The sequence below is a fragment of the Cicer arietinum genome, chromosome 7 (assembly GCF_000331145.2).
Source record: "Cicer arietinum cultivar CDC Frontier isolate Library 1 chromosome 7, Cicar.CDCFrontier_v2.0, whole genome shotgun sequence".
NCBI classification, from domain to species: Eukaryota; Viridiplantae; Streptophyta; class Magnoliopsida; order Fabales; family Fabaceae; genus Cicer; species Cicer arietinum.
Window position 1 is genome coordinate 18,313,950 of NC_021166.2, and position 9,234 is coordinate 18,323,183.

Here is a 9,234-nt window from a genome sequence, read left to right on the forward strand (position 1 = left end):
TATTAAATCGTTCTTATCAAATATTGATGTATTTATTATTATTATTATAAATATAAAATAAATATATTAAATTAAAGTGATACAAATAATATTAATTAGAATGTAAAATCAAAAAAAATTCATTAATGTTACATAAAAAAAGATAACTCATTTTGAGACGGTTAGAGAGAGAAAATATAGAGGAAATAAAATTAATAATAATAATGAAGAGCGATTTTAAAATGCATATTTTTTTTGCTCTTAAAATATATAAATTTAATGGGGTTCATTTGAAATTCAACTAACTATAAAATACAAGCACAATTGCTGCTGTTGTCACTTAACTTAATTTCATATAACAATTCAGTCTTTTAATTTTATTACAAAAACTCGAAAATATAAAAATAAAAATATGCGTTTATTTAAAGATTTGAGTTATAAATTTGTGTTATATTGAAGATCATAATTAATTTTATGAGTTTTGTTAAAAAATTTTAATGAATTTTTATAAAAAGATGATAACATTGTTAACATTTTAAAATATAAAAGATCAAATTATTTACTTAAAATTAAATAAATGACTAAATCGAAAAAAATAATATATAACTGAAGTGTTATCTTCAATTAAATTAAGGAGTCACATAAACAATTATGTCTAAAATATATTTTGACAACAATACGTTAAATAGTATATTGTCAACATAATTCAAAAATATTTTATGTAATTCCTCCTAGATTTTAAATTTACATTACTCTACAAAGGAAATATCAAATTTTAATGTGATTTTTGTTTTTTAATTTTACATTTCATTTAATATATTTTATTTATATTTTTATCATTTATTTAACTAAATAATCAAATACTTAATCTTTATATAAAACGATACAAATTTTAACATAACTTTTATCTTTTAAAAAATCTAAAACAAACATCTTTTAAAACTTTAAAAAATAAACTTATATTTTTATAGAACATATTTTTTCCTAAAATAAACACAATCATTTTAATCTGTCAAACAAATATAAAACCATTAATCATTGATTCACTATTCCATCACTTTAAACCAAGAGGGAGTGAAATTATATACACCCATCTCACCGTGGACCAAACTACGAAGCAAATGCAATTTGCATCCTCAAATCAAATTCAGACACTATTCTTTCTCTCATTCTTTCTAAACCAAAACCAAAGATATATTAATAGTGGTAATTAATATAGTACTTTATTTTAATTTAATTTAATTAATTTACGTTATATAATTAATTTATTATTATATATATTATATAAAAACCAAATATCCCAATAGCTTTCCATCCATTATTTTTCTCCCTAATCCCTTTTGAAAAAAAAAACATTTTTCCTTTCCTTCCGTTTTCCTCCCTCCGATTCAATTCATTCCCAGAGGAAAATAAAAGAAAAGAAAAGAAAATCGTCGTCACCATCATCATCGTCATCATCATCGCCGTAAATTCAATCTCCTGTAATCAATGGATCTCGGGTTTTTCCTAACCGTACGATGATTCTGGATGTTCCGTTTCACGATGGGATTAAAATCCGTCGGTGAATTTCTCAAGAAACTGGAATTGTAGCGTAGTGTTTTCAACGAGAGGAGGGTTAAGATTACTTTCTTAACTATAACCCTTTTTTGTGTGTGTTTTATTTATGTGATGATTAACGAGAGTCGTCGTCGTCTTCGGGATGGCGTCCTAGGGAGCTTGCTTTTGCTCCTTTTGTGCCGAGGGGTGAAGAACTACAAAAACTTAGTGCTTCTGGAAAGTCCTCAAAGTTAGGAAACCTGTAAGTTTAATTTATTTATTTGTGGTGATTTTCTTTATAACTTTTTGTTATTGTTGTTGTCGCATTAGTGTGTCATTTTGAATTAGTTAGTGTTTTTGGAAATGCTTGTCTGTGTTGTGAGGGAAATGTTGCTTTTTGACTCAAAAGGTTGGTTTTTTTATTTTCGAGTGAGAAAGTGGTGTTTTTTTGTGTGTGCGCGCGGATAAAATCACAGTTCTCTTGGAGGTAACTGTGTTCAAAGAGTTAGTCCGAGGGAATTATGGATGGATGGTTTAAAGTTTAAAAGTAAAAACTCCTATCTATGATAATTAATAATCCAAATCCTGAGTAATTTACAAAAATTCATTATTTGTAATGTGGACTATTATTATAATGTTACTGAAGTTGTTGAAAGGATAACTATCAGATTATCACTACTAGGTTGATAGTAAAATCCGGAAAAGGTTTTGTCGGTAGCCCCTTAGTCAATGCATTTTAAAATTGATGTGTTTAAAGAACATTTGATGTGGTTATCAATTCACATTCACATGTCAATTATCTATTCGGTTTCTTTGTCGTCAAGTGCTGGTTTCTCTCGCTTTGCTGTCTTATCCTATTGGATTGGGTTAGATGCTAATGACAATTTTGTGATTTAATGCTATAATTCCTTGCATTGGAGGCATCCTAGTCATCATGTATGGTACGGTTGGTTAAGTGATGTTTACTTAAAGTGGGGGTAATAAGATGCCTGGTTAAGTGATGTTTACTTAAAGTGGGGTTATAAGACCAAAAGATGTGGGGAATGGAAGGTCATATTGTTTTGTAGTACCTGAGTCAGTAATCCATGATGCTTCAGATATTATACTAGAACCATTCAAGCATAAGAAATTGAAGTTGTTATTAGTTCTGGGCCTAGCAAGTGTAAGAAGGTTTATTGAGAGAAACAATGAGGCCCTGTAGGCGCTCCAACTCAGATTTACCAAGGGCTGGCACTTCCTCTTTTGTATGAGACTTCACCCTGGGATTGGAGTTTGAGGCGATCTGATTGACCTAACTGTGTTAGAGTCAGACATTGTAGTACTGAATCGGTGACAGAGATCAAATAAACTCTGTAAGGAAAATCAACCTAAACTTTGGGTAATGGCCATAAAAAAAGTAGACGATGCCAATGAGCAAGTTGGTCTGCCATTGAGGTGAACATAGGAAGGGCATGCCGTTACATGATACCAGAAGGATACACATGAGTATGACAATGTAGGCAAACCGGATAGTGCATGTGATGATTGCTGATGGCATGTCTTTACTATTTGATCGAATTGGGGGCAGGGGGGATCACCTTGTGAGGTTATTGGACATAGTTTTGGCAATGACAGGTCGTGACAATGGTTGGTTTCGTGTTTGAGACTATTCTGAACTCAGTAAAGCCATTGGTGGGGTATCGAGTTCAGCTGTAGTGAAGGCGGTTGAGCTTTGGTTACAATGAAGGCAACATAGGATTTTATGGCAGCATAGTCATGCAGTTCGAAAGCCTTGCCACCAACTGGAAATAAGATGACTATTAATGAAAACAATATCATTGATTGGTGATTATGTATATGACCCATTCCAATATATTGACCCAACTACTTCTATACTTTAAAATAAATCCTCTTTCTATATGTGATAACTAAATATCTTAATAAAAGAGAAATTTACATAAATTACATTGTTTACAATGTGGGATTAATACGATTCAAAAAGCCTGTGTGAGATGGGTGTGAGTTTTTAATTTATGATTTTCAAATTGAAAATTAAAACAACCCTTGTTTGGACTTTGGAAAAGTAAATGCAATTGTAATTATCCCTTTTCTACCACCCTTTCCTACAATGCAATTACATCTTCCTAGTCATTTCGTACCTGTTTTGGGCTCTGTTTTAGTTCATAGACCCTGTCTCTTTAACTCTGGATCACCTTGGTTGGTGCGTGGAAGATAGACACGTACACTTGGGCAGAGTCACTCGTAGGATCTAATTTCTTTGGGAGTTGGTGTGCTGATGATGTGGTTTTGTTGAAAGCTCTGTTGCTCTACATAGATCGCAACTTTCTCTTTGTTTTTTTGTTTCTAATTACACAAACATGTAACTAGCATAATTTTGATATAGGATGGCAAGTTTTGCTGTTTTTTTTACTGTGGCTGTTTGGAGCTTAGAGTACCTAAAATTTTCAACTGATTCTCAACTTCTAATTTGCAGTTGGTGGCAAGATTGACCAAGGAAATAGTTGAAACATACCAAATATGCAATCCACAGTTTAAATATTCTGAAGATCTAAATCCAAAAAGATTCTTGACTAGCCCATCTATTGGAGTGCATAATGATGGCTATGATAATGTAAACTCGGATCTTATTCTGACAGTGAATTTGTCTTGATCCATGTAGAGAAAAGTAGAAGGTTTGTCATTCATATTTGATTCCTTCATTCTATGTTATAATGATGTGTTCCTTAACGAATACCAAAAGCAATACTTGTTGATTTTTTTATGATACCAAAGGTGTCAGTTGTCTCATCATCCATCTGGCAAAATCACTACGTCTTCATAAAATTTGCATTCCGTTATGGTGTAGATATATTGTCAAAGATCTCCTTGGGCATGGGACATTTGGACAAGTGGCCAAATGCCGGGATTCAGATACCGACAGTTTTGTTGCTGTGAAGATCATTAAAATACAACCTGCATACTATCAACTGGCGCTGGTTGAAGAGACTATTTTAACAATGGTAACCAGCTATTGTTATTATTAATATTGTTATCATTTTTAAGACGCTAGTCATTTTCTTGGAAGTGCAGCCATGAGATGGTGGTCAGACAACTTTTTTTTTTGTGTAGTTAAATAAGTATGACCCTGAGGATAAGCATCACATTGTTCGTTTATATGATTATTTTGTATTTCAACGGCATTTGTGATGCTTTGAACTTCTTGACACAAACCTGTAAGTTTTTAACTTCTTTGTCATTTGATATTTGTCTGGCTTTCATCATTGAGAGTGTATCAAAACTTAAACGATGTTCAAGTTCAATTTAACTTTAAATCTTGGATGAATTATACGGATCTGACTCGTCGAGAGTGAGTAACTCATATTAGAATGTAAAGTGAGTAATGTCAACCATTGATTAACAAATCAAAGGTAATTATAGTTTGGTCGTCATAACAAATCACGAGTTTGTTGAAAGAACAATCCTTGATTTTCTGACTTTACACTTTAATCACTTTAGAGGAGCCAAAGTCGAATTATGCGATGTTACTATGCTAGATTTATTATTTTCCTCCCACTTGCATTTTTGTGTGTTGACGTTATATAGTATACAGGTATGAGCTTATCAAAATGAATCATTTTAGGGGATTATCACTTGGTATTGTTCAGCTGTTCTCTAACCAGGTATGTCAATTTTTTGTGTAACCATTCTGTTTAGTCCTTTTTGTTGGTTTTGATATCTTATTTTAATCTATTTTCTTAAATTTATGTTTTAAGATTTTATGTGGACTGGCTCTATTAAAAGATGCTGCCATTATTCATTGTGATCTGAAGCCAGAAAACATTCTTTTATGTACGAGGTTGGTTTCTTACATGAAGGTGCTCATAAAGAACTGTATGCTGCAGCTATTTTCTTTAATTTTCCATGTATGATGCAGCTATTTCATCTTTAGATTTTATGCAACTTTGTTTTGTGCGCAGTAGCAATGTGAAGCCAGCAGAAATAAAGATTATTGACTTTGGATCAGCATGCACGGAAAATCGCACTGTTTACTCCTATATTCAGGTATACACATTATATTCACTGTTGAAAGTAGGCTTTTATGATAATTCTTATTTCTAATTATAATTATCTGGTACTTACATCACCTTTTACCTGTTTTTTGTGCAGGGTCGATACTATAGATCTCCTGAGGTTCTTCTTGGATATCAGTATCCTAACCAATGAAGTTAGTAGTTGAAAGCCTGAGGTTCTTTGCAGGCTTTTTTATTTTTATTTTTGAGTTTCTTTGTATTGCTTTATTTTATTGCCTCATCAGCTTTCTACATTACAAGCTGTATGCGGCTGTCTTAGTTTGCTCAGCTGCTCTTAATATAAAGATTGTACTATAGCATGTGGAACCATAGTTTGGCTTTATGTTGATGATATCCGGCTAATGCAAGAATAATTTTGCCAAAGCTTCATCTAATGACAATTAAAGCTTCGACATTTCATCTAATGACAATTAAAGCTTCTACATTTACTTGTTGCTCGGTATTTTACTACTATGACGTAGTTATATAGCATCATTGAAGAATTTTTTTGTTCAACTGAAGCTACATATTCATCCCCTCATGCCATGTTTTCCTTCCTTTTGTTAAGGGTGGGGAATGAATTAGTTGATTTGCCAAAGCCTTGTCTTTCTTCAGTACTCTTTAATGCTTTAGTTTTACTAAAACATTATGTGTGGCTGGTTTGTTACACTCACATTTCAACACGAACATGATATACATTATCCTCATGATTGTATGATATAAAGAAATAATTCAATCACACATAGGATACCTTGATAACATAAGACGCTAGATTTACGTAGCAGCATGCCCTTGTCTAAATTGATGGCACACTTATAATATTGTGAGGATGACTTGTTATCTCCTTTTTATTAACTATTTTTAAAACATTTATAAATGTTTATAAATCAGATATTTAGAAACTTAAAACCATTAGAAGATGATGAAATGATGAACGGTTGACAACGTTGTGCAAGTTTAATTCTTGAACTAATTAAAAATTATTGAAGCACTCGTATCACTTTGGTATCTAAAGGCTATTAATGGAAGATTGTGTTTTTTTAACAACTAGTGGATGATTATGTAGCTCTGAATTTGATAAATCTGATTTTGTAAGATTTTTATGACTCCTTATCATTGATTTTAAATATAAAACTTCGTATGAAGTTGTGTTTTATGGTGATATTTTAATGATATTATAGTTGTATAAGAAATTCTAGTTAACAAGGTAATATGTGAAATTTTGATTATGCATATGTGAGGAATGAGTGTTATGAACTATTTAAAAAAAAAAGTATTTAGATAGGTTGGTATAAATTTTAGTTAATAAGATAACATTTGAATTTGACTTATTATATCGATTTAAATTTAATTGATGAAATAAACAATTTTGTATTTTTACTTGGAACATATTTTATTTTAGCATTATTATTCGGGATGAATTTGAACTCAGACCTCTAGTTAGCAGGAAATGACTCATCATTTCATTTAAGTCGTGTTACTCCAAATGGTCTAGTACATCGGGAGAATATTTGAAGTTTGAACACTAAAATACTCATACGTACCTTACATGGTTAACGTGACCCATTATCTCTATCTCTTATCAGTCAACACATGCATTTTGCCTCATGTAATGGACAATGTGACACATTTGTTTTGGTCCCTAACGATGAGAACAAAACGATTGAATGGTATCTATAAATTTAAGGAATTTGTAATGTAGTTAATGTCTCACCAAATTTGATTTAAGCAACTCGGTTGATGCGGATCAATAATAAACAAGTACTTTATTTTATTTTTTTACAGAAACAAAATCAATACATTTCATTATTATTATTATTATTATTATTATTATTATTATTATTATTATTATTATTATTATTATTATTATTATTATTAATTAAATAACTAAACAATAGAAGATGATAACACGATAAAAACATGTAATTATAATGTTAGCTAATGTCTAAACAAACACATTTGTTGACACCTTAGCTAAAGTGTGAACAAACATAATTATAATGTTTCAATAATAGATTTATAATGATCAATAATTGATTCAAATTTTGAGAAATTAAAAGGGACATGATACTCGATTTGAGTGAAGTTTATAAATCACTTTAAATTTATTTGATTATTTACAGATAAATATGAAAAAAATTGTAGAAAACCAAACAACTATACAATGTCTCATAATCTGTTTTCATTAAGAATCCCTCACCAAATCGATTAGGAAATCGATTGGCTCGAAACCAGGGGCTCAGGAACCAATCAATCGATTTACCAATCGATTGAATTCAGCCCAGGATTCTGTTTTCATTAAAAATCTTCACCCCAATCGATTGCCCAATCGATTGGCTCAGTGAAAATCCTCATTTTTAGTTGTATGATTAATTGCTCATGAATCTATCCATGTCTTGTTTTATCATGTGTTAATTAGGAGATCGAGAACTGCATTTTACCTTCATTTTCATTGGCAATGTACTGTATGAACTTTTCGCATATTGAAAATCCTGTTAAGGTGCATGCTTAGTTAAAAAGTTGTTTTGAGCATTCAAAAACTTAATTGCTATGTGTTAACTGTTATTTTCTGGTTGGTGACCCTTTACACTATTGTGGAAATCTGGGCTTTGCCCTCAGATGAGAGTCAGGACGGCCCTACTGGTTCGTACCCTACGGACAGGGATGGAGATGGGAATGCTTGACTGCGGTTGTGTTAGGAGGATCTCACGGGGCGCGTGGAGATTACTCAGGGTGTATAGTTTTTGGTAGGATGATCAGATTAGGATGATGTATAGGGACTAGGGGTCCTTCTTTTTGGTTTGGAGTATTTTAGTTTTGGAAAACTGTACTTATACAAATATTATCAGTTTTATATCATCTTTGAATGGGTTCCATGTACCATTTGATGTTTATGTAGAAATGTTTTGGATTTGTAATTGGAGAAACTTTTCCGCTGCTTGTAAATTATAATGACTCAATTATTTATCCAAAAGCATTTCCTGATTTATTTCTTTGTTCGTTTTTAATTACTTTTAGAAAAAAAAAATATACCCTCGCTTTGAAAAACGGGGTGTTACATTGTGGTATCAGAGCATAGGTTTAGTTTTCTTTGGGAGCTGTGGAACCTTGGTTATAGATTGTAGGTCGACCTATAAGTTAGGAGTTGTTATCTGATCATGTGTCGGTTTAGGTGACTTGAGTTGTCAAGTCCAATATATTTGTGTGTTGTTAGTCGGACGTTAGTTTGGAATTATTTGAAGTAGTGTTAAGACTCTACTTGATGATGGTTTTATAGGAAACCATGCCGCCAAGAAGGAATGACGCTCCGAGAGACAACGCTAATAGGAATGATCAAATGGCGGAGGCTATGAATAACATGGCTGCTTCTGTCGCCGCACAGACCGCTGCCAAGACTCAACGGGATCTTGAAAAGAGGGGAAGAGAGATCCGTGCTGCAGAGTCAAGGGGGCTAGAAGACTTCCGTCGTTACAATCCTCCTAAGTTCAAGGGGGATGAGGGTTCAGAGAAGGCGGATCAATGGATCCAAGAAGTGGAGAAAATCTTTGATATGATAAAATGTCAGGAGGGAGTGAAGGTCAGCTATGCCACTTATATGCTGTTGGGAGATGCCGAGTACTGGTGGAGGAGTGCAAGGTTATTGATGGGAGCAGCCCACGAGGAGGTGAAC

At 32.4% G+C, this 9,234-nt stretch overlaps 1 pseudogene; it reads left to right on the plus strand.

Annotated features, from left to right (window-relative positions):
• Positions 1-1,795: 1,795 nt before the first annotated feature.
• Positions 1,796-6,009, plus strand: LOC101515543 (dual specificity protein kinase YAK1 homolog; annotated as a pseudogene).
• The last annotated feature ends 3,225 nt before the right edge of the window (positions 6,010-9,234 follow it).